Below are 23,642 nucleotides of genomic sequence, written 5' to 3'. Positions count from 1 at the left end.
TAAACTTTGAGAGCAAGCAACTAAATTTCATTTTTAATGTGTGCCATTGTGCCCACAGTAAAAAATGACAATAAAGGTTATCTATTTAATATCTCTCTCTCTCTCTCTCTCTCTCTCTCTCTCTCTCTCTCTCTCTCTCTCTCTCTCTCTCTCTCTCTCTATCTATCTATCATCTATCTATCATCTATTTATCAAATTTAAAAACACCTAAACCTAGCTGATGAATGAATTGTGATAATCTATGGTATTTTCCAAAGGCAGGGGTTATATTAATAACATTCAGAGAAGAAAATGAACTATATAGGTATACAGATAGTCCTCACTTAACAACTGTTTCAAATTATGTCAGACTTGAAAATGTTATTTATGGCCTATATTTGAAATTACTATAGCTGTATCACCCCATGGTGACGTGATCACATATTGGGCACTACTCTACCAGCTTGCATTTATGACTGTAGTATGCAGTATTCACAAAATGCTTTGTGATGTTTTTTGCAGGGTTTTGTTATTGGATAAGCTGGATTTGGACTTACAACTATGTGATTTGTTTAATGCTTAAACAAGTTCCTACTGTAACTTGTTTAATGACTATCATAAAATGCTTGTAAAATCGAATCTGGTCATGTAGTGACACAACTTAAGACTGCAACAACTTACAACCAAAATTCTGGGCTGAATTGTGGTCATACATCGAGTACTACCTGTAGTTTAACAGTTTTACAGTAATTGTTTTTATCCTTTATTTGTTAAGAACCACAAATTGCAATGGATGGACTCTTTGAAACACTGAAACCAGTGATGTGTAACCCAGCTAGAGAGGCCTGAGCTGAGCTGCACATTTTTATAATTTATAATTTATGATTAAAGCTTCTAAATTTTTCATGCAAACTATCTGTACAAGAAAGCTGCAAGTATAAAAAGGAGGTAAAACATGAAGAAAGATTACTCCTTAAATCAATTTCTGCTACTATTCATTTAAGTATAGATCATATTTGTCACGTGAGATAAAATGCTTTTTTTGCATTTTTCTATACATACGGTTGTCATTTTTCTATATACAATACATGGTTGTCATGGTCACAGTGGCCAAGAGGTTTCATGGTTGCCCCCATCATAGATACCTTAGTGTGGAGGCTGGAGTCTTCCACAATCATCAGTCTGGAACTCCCCAACATCACCTCTAAGATCATTCAGTCAGTTCAGCCAAGGAGATCACTGTGGAACAGGGTAAACGATATACCAGAAACTGTTTCCTTGGTTCAACACCAAGTACTTGTACCCAGTGCTTTTTTTGTAAAAGAAAAAGGTGCCGAAACTCACATATGTCATACAACCCGCCTTGCCTACCCTACAAAGTTCCATCCAAAAAAGGTGCCGGAACTCCGTTCTGAGTGTTCTATGAGAAAAAAAAGCCCTGCTTGTACCCAAACTTAGAGCAAAAGGATTTCCTCATGATGATTGTGTATCCTGCCCAGAGTAACATGTATGAGGTGGGTGGTTATATAAATGTGTTAATCCACTAAATCCCTATGTGACAGTGCAGGATGAGATCAACTCCAATAAGTCTACATATCCTGGTCACTGTAATATAGCTGTTACTTCCATATACTATCAGTATTATTCAGGAAGGGCAGTAATCAGAAATCAAAGAATAAAGAGCAAAATGAATCTTGTAGGTTAGAAATTCAAAAAAATGTCACCTCAGCATTTAGTGGCATCATGTTTCTATTGTTTACCTATGATGTACTTTTGGTGAATGATAGAATTGAAACAGTACCTGTGGACCCAGAAATTTTCTGAAAAGTAGCTCTAATTGTTATGATTTCAGCAGAAAAACTCTACAAAAGTTTATCAAGGTTAGGAACTCATTCAGTTATGCAATCTCCATTGGCTAATAAGCCATTTATTACAGCCTGAGATGTCCATTAATCCTTATTACTGATGTGCTTCTGTAGTTTTTGATCTGGCTTTGGTAAGAAATATTTAGTTATTATTATTTAATTTGAAAAGACAGTGTTTAGAGTGATGACGGCTTAGATGTTTTGAATCATGATTAAATACCTCAGGTTGAAATGGAATTTCAGGTAAAATATATCTGATTAAGCTTGTCTACTAAGCATGACTATAGTTCACTGCTATGTCACTTGTTAGGGAAGAAAACAGCTTTGTTTATGACACTGATGTAGTGATATTATAATAATCAGGGACTAAAGAAAGGGAGCAAAGACTGAGGTTCTGAAAATCACCAGTATTGAATCTCATGTCTGCCTAACATCTCTATGGATGATGAGCCCTGGAAGATGCAGTGCAACAATATGTGAAAATCATATATTGCCAAGCTGATTCTAGTCTGTTTGGTTATATTTTTTTCCATAAAATAATCCAGCATTATGTAAATATTGCCTAAATATTTATGAAGCTCCTAATAGTGGATTGTAAATCTGAGTACAGCACTGGTAATCTCTTCCCTGTATTTATTTTGAATTGATGTCAATAATTCTTGGGATGACATTATATGGTTTATTAATGAACCTGGCTAATCTCAGATGTATATAAAGTAAGATTGCATCTGGTTAATAGTATATGGGAAATTATCAGCAAAATCAATCACTGTAGACCAGACTGAAAAATTAAGCACACACAAACATAAACACATAAACATATCTTGAAAGAAAGGCAATGGCACAACACTTCCACATTATTGTGCATCATAAAGTCAGTTTTTGAACTGCATATAATTGCTGAAATACAAAATAAAAAGATTTTCCCAGAACATTTTTCTCTAAACTGGACTTTTCTCTAATACCTTGTAAACAAAATGTAGTGTGATGAATATTTGTAGTCCTTCTTAATATATAAAATAATTCACAAAAGAAACAAGGAAATAATGTTTAACAATCTACAAAACCTCTACTCATGGATTAATTCCCATTCTGCATAGAATTATAAGTGTTCAAATATAATTTTTCATTCAAAACAGAGAGGCACAATATGGACAAAGTGTAGCTTGTTCTGAAGCACAATTGCCCTAGTTGATATTCTATACCTGAATACGAGTGTGTGGGTGCTACCTAATCACCTTGCTGGCCATGTTTCAGTGCCCATAGAGGATTGTCATTATCAAATCTGAGAAGACAAAATATGTATGAAGAAGAGTGTAATAGGATGATGGGAAATATATCTTAAGTAAATGTGTATTCTTGCTATTCAAGAACTTTAATGTGAAAAAACCATTCTGAAGCTTCTGATTAAGAAGCAAGACTGATTTTGGGAATGCTGCAGTTTTGGTTGCTCTTATCCAGGACTTTTTTTCTCATAGAACGCTCAGAACGGAGTTCCAGCACCTTTTTTGGATGGAACCTTGTAGGATAGGCAAGCCAGGTTGTATAAGATGTGTGAGTTCCGGCACCTTTTTCTTTTACAAAAAAAGCACTGCTCTTATCTAAAAATATCTCCCACTGTCTTCTACTAGACCTCTGCATAGCACTACCTTTCCAGCTGCTTTAAGTGAAAGAAAGAATTAAAAAGCTCTTTTAGTATAGTTTCCATAGAGACAGCAGCTGACAAGATTATCTTGTTGCAACTCTAAAGTTGAATGGACTTCAACTTTAGCTTCCATCCGTATGTAAAATAAATTGTACACTTCAAAACAAGGGACTAAATTATATACTATATTAAATCTTTTCCTTTTTTAATCCCTGATAATAATATGCTTTAACAAAAGTGGTTCTATTGAAGGCACAAAAAGCTGATTTATTAATAAGAACATTAATAAAAATTGCATAGCTTTCTAAAGCTAATAATACTATTCATCTGTTTCATGCAAACATGATGGCAATATTTGTCTTCTGGATATTTAATTGATAAGACTCATTGCTATAAATACCCTGATAAACAACTTCATCTACCTCCATAATTAATATTGCTACTTGACTACCGTATAAATGTACCACAGCCTTCTTTGCTTTTGATACTCTCCAAAGTGACTTTAATGAAAACATAGTGAGTTGAATACCATATACCTAAAGGATATCAAGTCCAGTGACAACTATCTTATGGCCTTTTAGCTAAGTATAGAAAATTTGGCATATAAAACATACATAAAATGTACATTTAATTTGGAGATCAATTCAATTTAAAATGTTTTTACTCTAGTGTTGCTGGAATAAATGAGTATATATAAGAAAAAGGAGCCCTGAATACTGAAATTGAAGACTAATAGCATTATTTCCCATCTTTTAAAATAGCAAACATAGTATAATCCATATATATATGTACTATGTTTCAAAAATAAAATCAAAGAAACCCTTCAAAAGTTCATGCAAAAATCTAAAATGACATACAGAGTTTCATGTGGTCTACTGCTTGCAGCCCATAGCTCTTCTTCTAAACATGTACTGTGGCTTTTGGTGCCCAAAATGCTGCCTATTCCTGCTCTAGTGTCCCTCACATTGGAAATACACTCTGCTTCTGCAACATCAGAAGTGTAAGTGTATGAGGAACACAGTTAATACCGATGCCTCATTGGCTGAGGAGCTGAATATCTTCTTTGCTCGCTATGAGGTGAAAAGACCAGACCCCGTAGCCTCTGCTGGCTGTCCTTCTGATTCTCAGCCACTCACCCTGTGTGAACACCAAGTGGGAGCTGTATTGAAGGCTGTGAATCTCAGCAAAACCACAGGCCCAGATGGGGTGCTGGGCATAGTGGTTAAGAACTGGGCCAACCAATTAGCAGGAGTCCTGACAAGGATCTTTAACATCTCCTTGCAAATGGCAAGTGTAACATCATGCTTGAAAGCATCTACCATTGTCCCAGTCCCAAAGAAAACTGCAGGTGAGTGCCTGAATGACTACAGACCTGTTGCATTAATGTCTGTAGTCATGAAATGCTTCGAAAGACTGGTCCTCCAACATCTTAGGACATGCCTGCCACTGGACTTCGACAAACATCAATTTTCCTACAGGGGTAACAGGTCGACAGAAGATGCTTTTTGTTGATTACAGCTTGGCTTTCAAAACCATTTTGCCAAGCACTCTCATTGAAAAGCTGACTGACTTGAATTTTTCCCCCTCCAATGCGATTGGATTAAAGACTTTCTCAGGGACCGTGAATCATATCGGGGAACCAGGAGTTCCCAAGCCGCAAGTAAAAAGCCGAGCCGGCCGACATTTGACAGCTGGGTCTGGGTCTGGTTCTGTGTGGGGTAGGGGCAATCTGCTGAGGCAGTCAGCGTGACACATTTGGTGTCCTGGCTTATATATTAATTGGTAGGAATATGCTGTGAGGAATGTTGTCCAGCGCAACATCCTGGGAGATAAGATTTGGGGGGTCTGACGGTCCCAAGTGAATAGTCCTAACAATGGTTTGTGATCTGTGTAAATCACAAAGGGGCGGCCGTAAAGGTAATCGTGAAATTTTTTTATTCCCGCCACAATTGCCAGGGCTTCTTTATCTATTTGGGCATAGTTTCTTTCCGTTTTGGAAAGAGTTCTGGAATAATATGCCACTGGGGCTTGGGTGCCGTTGCTGTCTAAATGGCTTAAAACTGCTCCGATCCCGTATGGGGATGCATCGCAGGCTATGCAGAGAGGTTTGTCTTCCTGGTAGTGGGAAATAGTTGCGTTGCTGGAAAGCATTTGTTTAAGTGACTTGAAACTGTTTTCGTGGGCTGTAGTCCACTGCCAGGCTGCCCCTTTATCGAGCAGTCTGTGGAGGGGTTCTGCGATAGTTGCCTTCCCTGGTAGGAAGGCGTGATAAAAATTTAAAAGTCCAAGGAAGGCTTGGAGCTCGGTTTTATTTTTTGGGGTAGGGGCGGCCTTGATAGCAAGAATTTTTGAGTTTGTGGGGTGGATTCCTTGCGAGTCAATTTTGTAGCCTAAGAAATCTGCTGACGGGACGCCTATGGAACATTTTTCACGTTTTAGTTTAAGCCCTGCTTTTCTAAATCTTAATAATACTTCCTGTAGTCTATCTGCTAAGTTGTTTTCCGATTCCCCTGCGATGAGTATGTCATCGAAATAGGGGCAGAGACCTGGGATTCCTTTTAAGGTTTTTTCCATGACCTCCTGGAAAATACCAGGGGCCACTGAGATGCCGAATTGGAGGCGTTTTACTTTGAAAGCGCCACGGTGAGTGACAATGGTTTGTGCTTCAGCTGTTTCCCGGGTGACAGGTAGCTGAAGGAAGGCATGCGCTAGGTCGAGTTTGGCTAATATTGAGCCGGACCCTATTTCTGACAGCACGTCCCTGACAGCAGGCACTGGGTATGCGTGGGGATTTAATGCACGATTTAGAGTTGCTTTATAGTCCGCGCATATTCTCACGTCCCCGTTTGGTTTAACTGGTGTCACTATGGGGGTTTCCCAGGTTCCCCCGTCTGTTGGTTCTAGGACTCCAAGACTGACTAGACGGTCTAATTCTGCTTCGATTTTTTGTTTCAGCGCAAAGGGGACCCTTCTTGCCTTGATGCGGATGGGACCTACCTCGGGTTTTAATTTGAGGTCTATAGGGGGGCCTGTATATTTGCCAAGCGTTCCATCGAAAACGTCCGCGAACGCCTGGCAGACCTGTTCTAATGTCCGGGATTGTATGCGGTTGGTGCCTTCCAGGTGGATGCCCAGAGCCTCGAACCAGTCTAACCCGATGAGGGTGGTCCTGGGAGCCTCAGTGATTTGGATTGTTAATTGCCCATGGAATTTTTTGTATTCTACCTTTACTTGTGCCTGCCCCTTTAAGTGGATGGCGGCCCCCTGGAAGTCTGCAAGGAGTATTTTGGAGGGCTGCAGGGGAATACGACGTCTGTTTTTAAACCCAATCTTTTTGAGAGTGTCCCAGGACATTATTGAAACAGAGGAGCCGGAGTCGACCTCCATTTCACAGGGCACTCCTTGAATTTTAACCCAGATCTTAATTTTGAGCTGTAAATGGTGGATGGGCGAAATTTTTTGTTGGGCCCGAATGGACAATACTGAGGGCTGGGGAATTTCCCTGGCAAAAAGGGGGACCCTGGTCCTACCTGCCGGAATCTCCTCAAGCTCGTGGAGGGTTTCCCGGTTCAAACTGCGACACGCGGAGCGAATGTGCCCGGTCTTCCCGCATCCGTGACACTTGGCATTTCTGAAACGACATGTGGCTCTGGCGTGAGTCCCGCCGCAGCTGGCACACTTTGGTTTTGGGCCTGTGGAGGTGGGTCTTGGGCCGGAGGCGGCTGGCCTGAATGGCCTGCGGTTCTTCCCGGGGTCGGTGCCCATTTTGCTGAAACGGGACATGATGTCATCGACGCCGGTGAAGGTCTCTGGTTGCTCACCGTCCGGTTCCCCGGCGTAGTGGACTGACCCGGCCGGGCTGCTTCTGAACATCGGGGAGCCTTCACGGTGGCTGTCTTCGTAGGCCATGATCTCTAATGTGAGTTGAGCGAGGTCTAACATGGGTCTGGCTACCAATTTCCGCTGGAGCCGCTCGTTGGAGAGACCGACGATAACCTGGTCTCTGATACGGTCTTCCAGGTCGGGAAATTGGCACCTGCGGGCAGCGTGACGTACCCCAGCGATGAAGGCTGTGGTCGTTTCGCCCGGTTGCTGGCGGCGGCGGGCGAAATGGAGGTGCCAGTACAGCTCGGACCGCCGGGGCATGAAGTGCTTGCTGAGGCGGTCGGTTAGTACGGCGTAGGGGACGGTCGCGATGGGGTCTGGGCTGCAGAGCCCTACGGCGATGTCGTAGATGGCAGGCCCGCTGAGACACAGGAGGGCTGCAGCCTTGTGGCGATCCTCCGTTATTTTGTTGACTACGAGGTAGCCTTCAACTTGTCCCCAGTGCGATTCCCATCCCTCGGGATGGCGGACGTCAAACTCTCTGACGTGGCCTAAATTTGCCATGGTCTGGATCCACGGTACTGTTCAAGCTGCCGAAGGGTTCCTTTGCCCTCGATGTGGCTTCAGCAGTGACTTGTCAGCGAGAGGGATCGGAACTCCTTCGCGGAGGCTAACTCAGCAGGCAGCTCTGTAGTACCGGAATCCCACCTTCGTCGCCAGGTAAATTGTCTTTACAAAGACAGGCGCGAGACCGTAGGCAAGGTTTAACTCGTTTATTCGGTTCAGCTCCCGGCAGCTGACTGTCAAAACAATCCGGGCTTATATAGGGAACTGTCAAACAGCATAGCCAATCAGGTAGCGGTATTTCCCCACCGTTCGGAGAACGGCCAATCAACTAACAGTACTTTGACAGCTCGGCGGCTGTCAGGGAATTCCTCTCAGCTGAGCGCTTAGCTCAGTTCGGAGGACCGAGTTGTAGACTTACAGATTTGACAGTTCCGGGAACTGTCAAATCTGGCGCGTGCGCGTTGGCCCCCGGCAGCCCTTTTGACAGCTGTCAACAGGAATGGCGGCTGGCTGGGCGGTGCGCGTGCGTCGTTGCTTCGGGCGGCCATTTGACAGCTGTCAACTGTCAAATGTCGGCCGGCTCGGCTTTTTACTTGCGGCTTGGGAACTCCTGGTTCCCCGATATGATTCACCCCGGTTACAAACAGTGAAGGTCGGGTCTGTTTTATCCACCCCCCTGAAGCTTTGCACTGGCTTGCCACAGGGCTGCATGCTTAGCCCCTACTTGTACTCATTGTACACATATGATTGTGTATCATCCGACCCACCTACTGCGATAATTAAGTTCACAGATGATACCACCATAGTGGGTCTTTTTACAGGTGGAGATGAGACAGCATACAGTGGGGAGGTACAAAAATTATCCATATGGTGTTTCAACAACAACTTGCACCTGAACATCGGCAAGATGAAAGAGATGGTGCTAGACTTCCAGAGGAAAAAAGAGGAACCTGCCCCACTTTACATCGGGGCAGGGGCTGTGTGGAGAGAGTTTCCTCCTTTAAATTTCTGGGAGTTTACCTCTGTGAAGATCTTACCTGGAAAGTTAATACAACCCAGGTGGCCAGAAAGGCCCAACAGAGACTCCACTTCCTCAGGGTCTTGCAGAAGAACAGGGTAGAACAACAGCTAATGACCCTCTTTTACAGGTCTACTATAGAGAGTGTCCTCTTGTATTGTATTGTGGTTTGGTATGCTGGTCTGACAGCCACGGATAGGAAAGTATTACAGAGGGTGGTGAGCACAGCACAAGACATTGTGGGCTGTCCCCTGACACCACTGGATGACATTGCCAGGGCTCGCTGCCTTGGAAGAGTGAGGAAAATTCTCAGGAATGACTCACACCCTGGACGGTATCTTTTTACTCTCCTACCATCAGGTAGAAGATATAGGAGTACAGCCAGCCATACCTACAGGCTGAAGAACAGCTTTTATCCATGGGCTGTTAGGCTTTTGAACGGGAAATAATTTTATAAACTTTATGTATGATTGACTTGCGAGGCTGATGTGTTGTGCAATTAGCTCACATGATGTAATAAGATGGAGGGTTTGTTGTCACTGTGAGTTGTGGTGGTGGGGGGCACAAAGGGAGGCTCAGACAATCTCAATGTATACATGGTTGTACTTTGACAATAAAGGTTCATTCATTGTATTTGAAAACAGTTATAGACCTTTTTCCATAGGGCTGGGACATTATAAAATATAATGTTATGCAGAAAACTGAATTTTCATAAGAGATCTTACAATTTTATGTTGATTTTACATTTTACTGTTCATGATGCTTCTGAGAATACAGTGGGCACTTGGTATCTGTATGTTGATCCTTGATTAAGCGTTAGCTAAATTGCAATCAAAAGGTACTATTTTCCTTGTCTTCTGAACTAATTAAATACTGTAGGTGTAGATAGTTCTTGTATAAACAAGATGTTATTTCAAGATGATGATTGCTTCAGTATTTTGTGGAATGGTTTGAACAAAGGAAACCTACCCATAATGAATGAAAGAAGAGGTTCAGAAACTGTCATAAGCAAGAACTATTATTTACTATAATGTAAGTTTGTATTTGTGATTTTATTGATAGTTTTGTTGATATTCAATTGATCAATGAATTCACAATAATTGAAAGTATAGTTGCAAATAATAAAGGTGCATACATTGGAGTAAATATACATGTGCCAATTAAATACTGCTTTATAAAGCAGGCGAGACAGCGAGTTAACAGTTTAGCTCTTTATTTAGAACCAGGCAAACAACATAAGAACATGACATCTATTTATACTGGCAGCTGTCGGCAGTTTGACCAATCCGGGGTGAGTTCGTTCCCGCGCCGTTTGTTTCCACCAATCGGGGCCGTCCGGGTTTGACAGCTCGGAGCTGTCATCGGTAGCGAGTGTTGAGCTGTCAGCTGGTTGGCGCCTGCGCAGTTCCACCCGGCAGCTTTTGACAGCTGTCAAAAGCTGCCGCGGCTTTTACCTCAGCCTGTTAACTTCTATTATAACACGACGTGAGCATACATAACAATAAGTAAATACACAACACCCCTTACCCCTCCCTCTGATTGAGTTGATGTTTCCCCAACTGTTTCTTTTTCGGGTTTCCCCATTCGAAGTCTTTTAGGTAGGTAAAGTAAAGGTAAAGGTTCCCCCGCACATGCGTGCTAGTCATTTCCGACTCTAGGGGCCGGTGCTCATCTCCGTTTCAAAGCCGAAGAGCCAGCGCTTGTCCGAGGACGTCTCCGTGGTCATGTGGCTGGCATGACTAGACGCCAAAGGCGCACGGAACGCTGTTACCTTCCCACCGTAGTGGTCCCTATTTTTCTACTTGCATTTTGACGTGCTTTCGAACTGCTAGGTTGGCAGAAGCTGGGACGAGTAACAGGCGCTCACTCTGCTACGCGGCACTCGGGATTCGACCCGCCAAACTGCCGACCTTCTGATCGACAAGCTCAGCGTCCTAACCCACTGAGCCACCACGTCCCTTAGGTAGGTAGGAGGTCTTTTTATTCTTTCGGAGCGCCGGGGGGTTGTCTCGGTTGGTTGTTCCTTTTCCCCAGGGGCTTCTGGGTCTGGCTCAGGGGGCAGGGGGCATGGCTCCGAAGGTTCTGCGTCGCTTGGGGCGGGGTGTTGAAGTGGCACATTTTGATCTGGGGGATTTTGGCGTGCATGACTTTGCGGCGGTGCTTCTGTCAGCATTTCGTCGTTACCCCTTCCCCCTATGTTTTGAGGACTGCGACGCCGAAGTTGGTCGATGTGTCTGCGGATATGGATATTATGTCCAATGTCTATGATGTATGATAGGGGGCCCGTTTGTTCAATGACCACCCCCTGTGTCCATTTGTTGCCCCCCCGTAATTCCTTGCCCAGACAGCTTGCCCTGTGTTGAGAGTTCTATGTTGGAGGGGTGGTTCTGGGTCTGGAGGGGATCTGTCAGGATGTAGACGGTCTAGTCTGGTAGTTAGTCTTTTGCCCCAGCGGAGCTCTGCTGGAGACTTTCCAGTAGTTGTGCATGGGGTGGTGTGCTGTGATAAAAGGAATTGAGCCAGTCTTCGGTGCCAATTGCCGGAGATGACTTTCCGCAGTGCCTCTTTCGTTGATTTCACCATCACCTCTGCCAAGCCGTTCGTCGATGGGTGAAAGGGAGCCGTGGTGGTGTGCCTAATAGAGTTCGCCATTGTGAAACTCTGGAATTCGTAGGAGGTAAATTGGGGGCCGTTATCGGAAACTATAACATCTGGAAGCCCATGTGTTGCGAATAACCCTCTTAAAACTTGTATTGTGGCAGTTGAAGTTGTGCTAGTTACTGGTGCCACCTCTAGCCATTTCGAATAGCTATCCACGACTATTAAGAATGATTGTCCCTGGAATGGACCTGCATAATCTATATGGATATGAGACCAGGGTGTCTTTGTAGTTTCCCATCTGTGTATGGGAGCATGTGGCTGGGCGGCTCTAACAAGTTGGCAGGAATAGCAGCCGGCTACATGTGTTTCAATCTGCTTATCTAATCCTGGCCACCAGACATAGCTTCTGGCCAGAGCCTTCATTTTGACGGTCCCTGGGTGACCTTCGTGGAGGCTCTCTAACACCTTGAGTCTGTGTTTGTCGGGTATGATTACCCTGCTACCCCATAGCAGACACCCTTGATGGGTGGATAATTCCTTTTGCTTTAAAATATAAGGTTGGAATTCTGGGTCTGGGGGTGTGTATTGCCAGCCGGACGTGACATAGCCTAAGACTCTGCCTAAAATTTTGTCTGCAGCAGTAGCTGCAGAGATGTCTTTAACAGATAATGGGCATTCTGGTAGGTCTGAGATAGCCAGTATTCTTCCAGCTGGTGCTGGGTCTGGGTCGACTATTGGTTGGGGCAGTCTGCTAAGGCCATCAGCATGGCCCATGGATTTCCCTGGCTTGTATTCTAAGTTATATGAATAGGCTGACAGAAAGGTAGACCATCTCAGGATGCGGGGAGATAATATTTGTGGTGTTAGTTTGTTTACTGTAAAAAGTCCTAACAGGGGCTTATGGTCAGTAAAAATGGTAAAGGGTCGGCCGTATAGGTAGTCATGAAATTTTTTTACACTAGCTACTATAGCTAAAGCCTCCTTGTCAATCTGAGCGTAATTACGCTCAGGTTTTGACAGCGTTCTGGAATAGAACGCTACAGGTGTCTGTGTCCCCTCTTTAGTTAAATGGCTTAGGACCCGCTCCGATGCCGTAGGGAGAGGCATCGCAAGCCAGACATAAGGGCAGCTGTTCGTTATATAGGGCTACTGTTGTATTGCTGGAGAGTAAGTTTTTTAATAGATTAAAACTTTTATCATGCTCAGATGACCAAGTCCAGGGTTTTCCTTTGTCTAATAGCCTATGTAAGGGTTCAGCAATGGAGGCTTTATGAGGCAGGAAGGTATGATAAAAGTTAACTAACCCTAGGAAGGCTTGAAGTTCTTGTTTATTTTTAGGGGTTGGTGCTGTTTTAATAGCTTTAATTTTTGTTTCAGTGGGGTGAATTCCTTTAGCGTCTATTTTAAACCCTAAGAACTCTGTTGAGGGCACCCCGATGGAGCATTTGTCTCGTTTTAATTTGAGACCAGCCTCCCTAAACCTAAGGAGCACCTTTGTTAATTTGTCAGCTAGGTCTTTTTCTGATTCCCCTGCTATTAGGACATCATCAAAATATGGACAGACCCCGGGGATCCCTTTAAGTGTTTTTTCCATAATTTCCTGGAAGATCCCCGGGGCTGCAGAGATGCCGAATTGAAGGCGGTTAATTTTAAATGCTCCCTTGTGGGTGACGATTGTCTGAGCTAAAGCGGTGTCAGGGGTGACAGGCAGCTGTAAATAAGCCTGCGCCAAGTCTAACTTGGCAAATATGGCGCCTGACTTAATGGCCGCGAGGACAGCCAGGACCGGGTAGGCATGTGCATTTAATGCGAGGTTGAGGGTCGCTTTATAATCGGCACATAATCTTATTTGGCCATTTGGCTTAACTGGGGTCACTATGGGTGTCTCCCACTCAGCCCCTTCTACCGGTTCTAGGACTCCTAAGATAGTTAATCGGTCTAGCTCAGCTTCTATTTTTTCCCTCAAGGCGAAAGGAACTCTTCTTGCCTTGATTCTGACAGGCATTACATTCGGGTTTAGTTTAAGTGATACAGGCGGTCCAGTGTACTTCCCTAGCGAGCTGTCAAAGACGTCCGCGAATTGAAGGCAGACGGATTCTAAGTTTGACAGCTGAATGGCGTTGACACCTGTCAACGCTATTCCTAGTGCCTCAAACCAGTCTAGGCCTAGCAGGCTGATTCTGTTTTCTTGGGTCACAAGAATAGGGAGGGATCCTTTAAATTGTTTGAACTCCACGGGGACGGAAGCCTTTCCCCAGAGTTTAATGGGCGTTTTCTGGAAGTCAGCTAGGCGGAGTTTGGTGGGTCGAAGGGCGGGCCGTTTTCTACTTTGGTTACAAATGTCCCTGTAGGTTTGCCACGAAATGAGTGAGACGGAGGACCCAGAGTCCACTTCCATCTCACAGGGGATTCCATGAATTAAAACGTCCACCTTGACTTTGGGCTTAAGAGTGCTGTGGACTGTGTATTTTCCCGCCCTTCCCCTCACATTAAGCACTAGGGGTTTAGGACTGTGCCTGGCTCTGGGTGTGTGTTGGCCCATATCTGCGGTTGTCACCTCCAGTTCATGAAGATTTTCTCGACTCCGGCTGCGGCACACGGCTTTGAGGTGACCTGTCTTTCCGCACCCATGGCATTTGGCACTGCGGAACCGGCACGTTGCTCTCGGGTGGCTTCCGCCACAGCTGGCACACTTAGCCCTGTTTGGCTGGAAGTTAGCACCCTTCTGATTGTTGGCAGGCCCCCCTCGGTAGTTGCGTTGCAGCCTGAGCTTTTCGAACCGCCGCTGTACCGCGTTGATGTCCATGGAGACGTCGTCATCTTCGGGACCGCTGAACCCGCCGTCCTCCTGGTGCACGGACCCGCTGGGCCCGCTGAGCCAGAGGAGGGCGGCTGCCTTGGCCCGGTCGTCTGTAATCTTCTTAACCACCAGGTATCCTTCTACCTGGCCCAGATGAGACTCCCAGCCTTCTGGGTGGCGGGTATTGAATTCACGAATGTGGCCATGGTTCGTCATGCTGTCTGTAACTGTGGGTGCCGCTGCTTGCGTTGAAGGGAAGTTCGGCTTCCGAGTGACTTCAGCGAGTGATCAGCTCAGCTAAGGGAAAAAATCTCTTCTCCCCTTAGGTAGTGACTTCAGCTTAGGCAAGCAGGCATCCCACCTTCGTCGCCAGTGCTTTATAAAGCAGGCGAGACAGCGAGTTAACAGTTTAGCTCTTTATTTAGAACCAGGCAAACAACATAAGAACATGACATCTATTTATACTGGCAGCTGTCGGCAGTTTGACCAATCCGGGGTGAGTTCGTTCCTGCGCCGTTTGTTTCCACCAATCGGGGCCGTCCGGGTTTGACAGCTCGGAGCTGTCATCGGTAGCGCGTGTTGAGCTGTCAGCCGGTTGGCGCCTGCGCAGTTCCGCCCGGCAGCTTTTGACAGCTGTCAAAAGCTGCCGCGGCTTTTACCTCAGCCTGTTAACTTCTATTATAACACGACGTGAGCATACATAACAATAAGTAAATACACAACAAATACAAACGAAGCCTGACAGCCATATCTTTATGTAGTGATGAAGACATGCTAAGAATGGAAATACCATAGTTATTAGTAAAGGTTGATTGGCAAGCCATTCATCTGACAGAATGCCCAAATCAATTCCTTGTTATATGTTTCCCCATTAACCAATTCAGCATTCTGTTTGATTTCATCATTTTAGCTTTTTGGTACCTATCCATCCCAATACATATTTTAATAAGTAGCAATGCCTAAACTGGCTGATATTTTTTTTTCCATTTTTATGTAGAAGGTTCATAAGACGTTTCCAATCACCAATAAATGTAGATAGTATCTTTTGTCTAATCAAATAATTTCATTTATCCATCTCAGCAAGATTTGTCAGTAACACCAACCATTTCTCCCTAGTGGATAATGTCAAATCTTTCCATCTCTGGGCATATAATCTTGCCACAATAATCATATATTGAAATGATTTTCCATGTTTTTTTTCTGCTTATCTATTCTAAAATAAAAAATCTAGCTTCAATTGAATATTTATTTATATCCCATCTTATTATTTTTGCAATTCAAAGTGGTGAACATATCCATTACCACTGGTGATGAGGCAACTATCACAATTTCCACAAGATCTATCAGTTTCAGACATCTAATTTTTTTAAAGACATACCCTGTATTCACTGCAAAAAATGTTTTTTACAAATAAAAAGTTTCCATTTACACTGCTCTAGCCTCTAGAAAGAATATAGTTACTGCCATTTTAAAGCAGGTAGTTAAAAATAACAATAACAACAAAATAAAAGTTTGATTTCCACTCCCTTATTTCTATCATACAGTATTACATCCCAGGGAGCCCAAAACATGTTAATTAAAAATTCAGGACAAAAATATTCTGAATCTAAATTCATTTCTTGCTGGGAGGATTTATATGTATAGAAGATATACGGTAAGTAAAATGTGAGTCCAATGCAAGTAGTTACAAGACAGAATAAATATTTTGGACTTTCCTGGCTTATTGTTTATTATACTTTCTACTGAGAAGAAATATAAAAATAGAAAAAAATATTAATTGTTCTGTTAGGAAGTTTCTCCTTAGTTCTAGGTTGCTTCTCTCTTTGGTTAGTTTCCATCCATTGCTTCTTGTCCTGCCTTCAGGTGCTGTGGAGAATAGCTCGACTCCCTCTTCTTTGTGGCAACCCCTGAGATATTGGAACACTGCTATCATGTTACCCCCTAGTCCTTCCCTTCATTAAACTAGACATATCCAATTCCAGCAACTGTTCTTTAAATGTTTTTGCCTCCAATCTCCTGATCATCTTTGTTGCTCTTCTCTGCACTTTTTCTAGAGTCTCAACATGGGTTTTTTTTTCATTTTGGCAACCAAACCTGGATGCAATATTCCAAGTGTGGTCTTACCAAGGTAATATTAACACTTCATGTGATCTTGATTCTATCCCTCTGTTAATTCAGCCTAGCACTGTGTTGGCTTTTTTGGCAGCTGCATCACACTACTGGTTCATATTTAAGTGATTGTCCACTAGGTACCACCTATACTATACCTGCACATTTGGTTTTTCTTGCCTAAATGTAGAACCTTGCTTTTTTCACCATTGAATTTCATTTTGTTAGATAGCACCCAATGTTCAAGTCTGTCAAAATCTTTCTGCATCTTAAGCCTATCTTCTGGAGTGTTGGCTATGCCTGTCAGCTTGGTGTTGTCTGCAGATTTAATGAGTCCCTTCATCTAAATCATTGATGAAGATATTGAAGAGTACTGGGCCTAAGACAGAGCCTTGGATTACCCCACTTTGTTAAAGCTAAAACTGGTACAGTATCTTAGTTTTGCTTCAGCTAATTCTGGATCAATATTTGTTTTATAATTTCTCAAAAAATTTCCATCTGTGAAAATAGAGTGAGGAATTCTGGCTTTATGGAAGTTCTCATGGATTAAAAGTACCTATAAAGGATAGAAAGGTTTCTGATTTCTGAGAAATGCTATATAAAGCTCAGGTATTTCAAGACATGGTAATGGAAAAATCTAATTGAAACATACATCTGCACTAATTGATGATTGCTAATAGAATTTGTGTAGACAATGTTTTTGATGGAATGAACTCAAATACTTTCAAGTTGTTATTGGTTGGCTGATTACTAAACAACCCTGAAGGTTAAACTGCAAGGAAAAATGAAATGCTCAGATCTGACACGGTCCCTGCTCAAACTGTTTAACTGACTCATTTAATGAAGCAGTTCATCAAAATGGGCAAATGTACATAGTATCAGTTCATTGACATAATGATGCTTAGATTCTTTTATTATTTTTTAAGGAAATGCAAATACTGTACTTCTATAATTTTAGATTATTTCAGTTGTAGGGTAAAAATCCTTAGCACCTCCCCACTTTTGAATATTTGAAGTGTGCTATTGTGAATGTAATATAGACATCCATGTCTGTACTTCAGAAAGCAGATAAAATCTTCACAAGCCAGCATCCTTATTTTCTACATTGGTTTTTTACTACAGTCAAGCAGCTACATAAATGGAATGTGAAGGGTGCTTGAATAAACAATCAAATAAAAACATGACAAAGTTAAGACTGGACCCACACCATTAACTCTGATACCTTGTGTGTATATACTGCAGTGTTATTAAATCTCAATTATTAATTCTCAAATAATGCATGAAATAATATAACTAAGAAAGATACACATGCAGTTCGCAATACTTTTAGCCACATTGCTTTAAAAAAATTTAGACTGCTTTAAGGAGTTGAACATAATGGCAGTCTTTAATAATACACTGCAATACAAACTTCAAATCTCATTCTTTGCAAGGAAAATTTTGGGATGGCAGACTGATTTCTCTCCCCCCCCTTCCAGCAAATTAGATACTGAATCTGATAACCTTGACAACACCACCCACAAAAGGCAAAAATATCACAGAATGCAAATTGAACCTGCAGCTATTTGAATAAAAGACGTGAACAACCAACACAATTCAGATAAACAGAAATGGTAATTGTACTTGTGACAGAAATGTTGCTGCCAAACTGATTAAAATGTTATCATAAAATGAATACTTACACATAAATGCAATGAAATATTAGATAGAAAAACAATCAAGGGGATGGTAGAAAGATTAAATTGCATTTTGAAAGCAAGAGTCTGGCTCTTTGTAATTCTAGAGATAAAACCTGTTGCAAGATTAAATATAATTATTTCTAATACATGCTGAAATAAAGGCCACACAGAAATGCAACTTTTATTTTAATGTGCAATATTTCATAAGCCTTTCCCTATGTAACTGAATATTATTCCCAAAAAAGTGGTGTGGTCTAGATTTTAAACTTATTTCTGAATATCTGTTTAGGAAGTCAGAAGACTGAGGTGTACAACTGAAGATATATATTAATAATCAAATAAAGATTATAAATTGGATGTATTTAGAACATAAGGTTACTCTCAAATGACAATTTAAATGCCATCAACTGTGGATTGCTTAAAGATTCAAATGCTGTCGGCTGGTCTTTTTCTTGAGATGTAAGGATATAGATGATATTTGGATATAAATTGTATTTCAAAGAATATACATATTGTACATGTAATCACAGCAAACTTTTAAATGTATGATCAACATATAGAAAATGAAAAGATGATCACTGTCGCTACTCAATATTGGCCCAAAAGAATGATAATACTTTATTTCCCACTGTGTGGACGTTGGGAATATTGATACTTTTGCATTTTATTTCTGAAAATATAATGTATGAGCCTGAAAAATGTTTTTTTTCTTTTTCCTAATAGCTGGTCTAGGGTAATTAGTGGTAGTAAGAACAGTGGTGGAAGAAAACCATGGTTACCTTACAAATGTTAAAGACACCACCATATAACAAAAAAAATATAACTCCTGCAGTTTTCAAATGTGCTTTTGCCTACCAAATGCTGATTTTATTATTATTATTTATTATTTTGTTAAATTTATTTGCCACCCATCTTGTTTCAAAGTGACACTGGGCAGCGTACAACATAAAAAATTAAAATCATCAAATATAAATATATACCCAATAAAATCATAATACAGACAGAATAAACTCATTGACACAAGATGGAAAAGAAGCAGCCAGATGCACAGGGGACAGGGGAAGCTTATTAGCTCTTTTTCAGTTAATCAGCTTCCATTTGAAGCCCCCACCCCAACTGGGGACCAAAGCCATTGGGAGAACCAGGTCTTAAAGCTGTAATGGAAAGTCGGATGGGTGGGAGCCAATTTTAAAACATAATTATTTTGTCTTATTTCTTAAATTAAAAATTAGGAATCTTTATAGTTCTGTTACAATATAGTTACAATACCATGAGGAGTTTCCTATAGCAATAAAAATACCATAAAATAACATTTCATCTAGTATGTCCTGTCCAGTTTGGCTTTTAATATGAATTAAAATGTGATGGTGATTCTGTGCATGCAGGTTCTTCTTTTTGTAATGTAGAATATCAGTTGTTATGGGAAATAAATAGCAGCAGGATCAAATGAGTAAAAGAGACTCTTACTACTCCCCAATAGCATGGTTTCAATGAAACTTCCACACTTCAACCTGTATTGTGGTTAGAGGAAATTTCTTTGTCACCATCATTGCAAATCACTATTAACATGGCATTCATTAATACAGTATATAATAAGAGGAAAAAATTGGAATTATACTAATGGTGATTCTTAGAAGAAACAGTGTGCAATGTCATTAATGTGCATATGTGTGTATGTATATATATGTGTGTGTGTAGAACTTTGGTCATTCGGGTTTTTCCCCAAGTAGAATTGGAGGTATCAGGGCAACGTTTCAACGAAATCTCATCCGTCATCCTCAGGCTGGTGGCTTCAGCTTCGTTCTTCTGGGAGATTTCGTCGAAACGTTGCCCTGATACCTCCAATTCTATGTGGGGAAAAACCCAAATGACCAAAGATCTACATACAAACACCCGCGAAAACCTCAGAAAACATGTATGTGTGTGTATATATATATATATATATATGTAGTCCTCGACTTATGACCACAATTGAGCCCAAAATTTATGTTCTTAATTGAGACATTTGTTAAGTGAGTTTTGCCCCATTTTACAACCTTTTTCACCTCAGTTAAGTGAATCACTGCAGTTGATAAGTTAGTAACCTGGTTATTAAATGAATCTGGCTTCCCCATTAACTTTGCTTGTCAGAAGTTTGCAAAAGGGGATCACATGACCTTGGGACACTGCAATGGTCATAAATGTGAACCAATTGCCAAACACCTGAATTTTGATCACATGATCACATGGATGCTGTAAAGGTAATAACTGTAAGAAATGGTCATAAGTCACTTTTTTCAGTGCTCTTGTAAATTTGAACAGTCACTAAACAAACTGTTCTAAGTCGAGGACTACCTGTACTCATTGTGTAATTCCCTTTTGGTATATGCAACATTAATAACAGTGCTAAAAGAAATATTGAGACATTTAAAGCATGAGATAAGGAAAAGAAAATATTTGTAACACTGTTTACTCTGAATCTTCAAATCTTAATGTCTTTAGAAACTATCCTACTTCTACCATATCCCTATACCATTTTGTACATTGCTTTTTGTTCTTTAGTTGAACAAGGTGAATTAATTCCTGGGTGACAAGTAATCAAGTCCCTATTCAGCCATGAAGCTTATTGTTTGGCCTTCAGTCAATTAATGGTTTTCAGCTTAACTTTAAGAGATTTAAAGTTTAAAGTTTTATAATAATTACTTGACAAATTATGAAATATCAGAATATAAGATTTTGAATGACTCAGTTTATAGAAAACCATTGTTGTACAATGTTATGTGGAAAATCTCCAAAGAATTCATTGGGAAAATAAGATAAAATAATATAATTTCTTACCATGAATAGTTTCAGTGTTTTCTGTGTATGAAATGTACCTCATGAAATGGATTATCAATAATGCCACTGTGAAGGCAATGGAGAATGGATTTTTTAAAAAGTGAAGGAATATTTCCAAGCATACAAATGAATGGTTTGGACTATCACCTTAGAAAAACAAGACGGAAATAGATTGTCGTTTTTCTCCTAATTTTCACAAGGAAAAAAACTCAGTTATCTCTGGCTTTTTGTACACAAATCTTTATGTGTTCTTACCTAAAACATATATTTTAAAAAATATATGTTGAGATTTGCCTCTTCTAGAATGATTTGATTGGCACATCTTTGGGCCATCAATTGGGGCATCCTGAGGAAGGCAAAAAAACCAACAGTCAACATGGCAGTATACCTACACAGGTTTTGATTGTGCAGTCACAGGGACAACCTTGACCATTTTCACACATTAACACACATGTCAAGGACCTGAACTGGCCCTTTTCTTTGTTTGTTTTTAAGGGATTCCTAGCTGCAGATGTGTAAATCTCAGTCCAAAACAAATAAATAAAAGGGAGTAACTGCCATAAAAGATCTAGAATGGATAAAGGAGAACTATTGAATTACAAGGAAACAAAAAAGGATGAAAATAAAAGTGTTGATTGCTTGATTTTTCAAGGTTAAATAAAATATAGAATGACAATTCCTAGCTACTGATTAAATTTATTTCAAACTGATATTTTTGTTTGATTATAGATAGCTAGAAATTTAAAGGAGGAACACAATAAAATATTTCCATTTTACATTAGACCATGGGTGTCAAACCCACAACATCACGTGACGTGTCGTGACGTATCATGAGTTTTTTTGCCATTGCATGCAATGGGGTGGGCACCCAGCCCACGGGCCGGCAGTTTGACACTCCTGCATTAAACTATCTAAATTTGTGCATCAGCAAAACTATACTACTAATTTTGACTATACAATTGGGATTATTTTAATTCAAAGGTCTAGAAATGGAGAGACCATGTTTTCTAGTTCTGCCTTAGGTACAAAGCCAGCTGGCTGATGTTGGGCCAGTCCCTCTCTTTCAACCCTAGGAAGAAGGAGCTAATGGCAAGTCAATTCTGATAATCTTGTCAACAAAACTGCAGGAACTTGTTCAGGCACTTGCCAGAAGTCAATACTGAGTTGAAGGTATAAAAAGAAAAAAGAAAAGACAGGAAAAAAATGAAAAGGAAAGGAAAGGAAAGGAAAGGAAAGGAAAGGAAAGGAAAGGAAAGGAAAGGAAAGGAAAGGAAAGGAAAGGAAAGGAAAGGAAAGGAAAGGAAAGGAAAGGAAAGGAAAGGAAAGGAAAGGAAAGACCTGTCCTATGACATTGGCTTGATTCAGATAAAAGGGGCCAAATGAAAGCGAGAAGTAATTTGGCCAAACAGATTTACTGATTAAAACAAAACACAGGGGGCAACCTCTCTGCCTTTTTAGAAGGTTTGGTTAATCAGAATACCAGGGACCGAAGAATTACATGCTGATCAAGCAATCCATGTGTATTTCTAGATGATTCCATGCTGCGTCTACAGGTAATTTTCATTACCAAAGAGCAAATTCTCTAGTACAGAGAGAGAACATAGCTGAATTCTGGAGAGGAACCTGTTGTGATGTTACTATAACAACTGGGGAAACTATTACTGTGGTAGCAGAAGGTTACTATGGCAACAGAAGGCAACTTTTGTAATCTGAGGAAGCAGGAAGGAACATTGCTATTACCTCTAATGTCAGCCAGGTAATTAGTACAATACAAGAGCATATCTATAGTGCCAAAATTGCCAGATGTGCTTTATTGCTAACTATATTTTTAGAAACAAAGAAATTAGGTACCGAACTGTATATTTTCTCCAAATCATAATCTGTATATCTTCTGGTGGGGCTTGTATTAATGTATTCAATTTCCATTAGTAATACCAGAGTTGTTTTTTCTCTTACAAGTAAATTCAATATATTCAAATTAAAGCACTGGGAACATCATTAAATTTGCTTGATATCCTGATATTTCTACTTCTTTCTTTCTGTTTTTCCAGCCAGCCAGCCAGCCAGATACCTATATGTAACAGAAGGATGGAAACTTAAAGCTGAATAACTTAGTGATAGCGAATCTGCATGGCAAATGAAAATGTTCAAACATGTTTCATTTTAAATGATAATATTTTTGGAATACATGTGCTATAAGACTGGATAGTCTTAGGACAAAGATTTATCTAATAATGGTTTGATCCTTCCTCAGTGTCATTTGAAAACACACAGACTATGCAGCCAGTATATTAGAAGAACTTTTTTTCCTTTTGGATAATTCAACACATGACACTGACAAATATGAGTTATGACCTAAAATATAAAACCAAAAAACCTGCTGGATCAGACTAAATATATAGAGGATCTTGTCCTATTTTTTTTCTTCTAATACCATCCAGTGTGTGCATTAAGATCAGCTGGGGCTTTCACAGCTGGATTTGGCTGATAGTCCAATGGACTTGGCAGGGTTAAGACCTTCTCAATGGCAGTGAACCTATTATGGAATCTTCTTCTTAGAGATGCTTAATATTACCACTCTGCCAGAGCAACATTTACAGGACAGGTTGTTCAGGATTAGTCTGCCCTTATAAAGTTAGCTTTTTTGTTTTTGTTTTTAAATTTGAACATTGCCTTAAATTATGGTAAGGATGAAGCTGCAGATGATGTATTGTTGGGTTTTTATTGTGGCAGTTTT

At 40.9% G+C, this 23,642-nt stretch overlaps 1 protein-coding gene across 1 annotated transcript in view; it reads left to right on the top strand.

Moving 5' to 3' along the window:
• The window catches only part of GABRG3 (gamma-aminobutyric acid type A receptor subunit gamma3), a gene marked incomplete at both ends in the record, with an annotated part of 721,182 nt that overhangs the window by 342,985 nt on the left and 354,555 nt on the right, over positions 1-23,642 (top strand). The window lies entirely within an intron of this gene.

The sequence above is a fragment of the Vipera ursinii genome, assembly GCF_947247035.1.
Source record: "Vipera ursinii genome assembly, chromosome: 4".
NCBI lineage: Eukaryota > Metazoa > Chordata > Lepidosauria > Squamata > Viperidae > Vipera > Vipera ursinii.
This window is presented reverse-complemented; position numbering and strand designations above follow the sequence as displayed.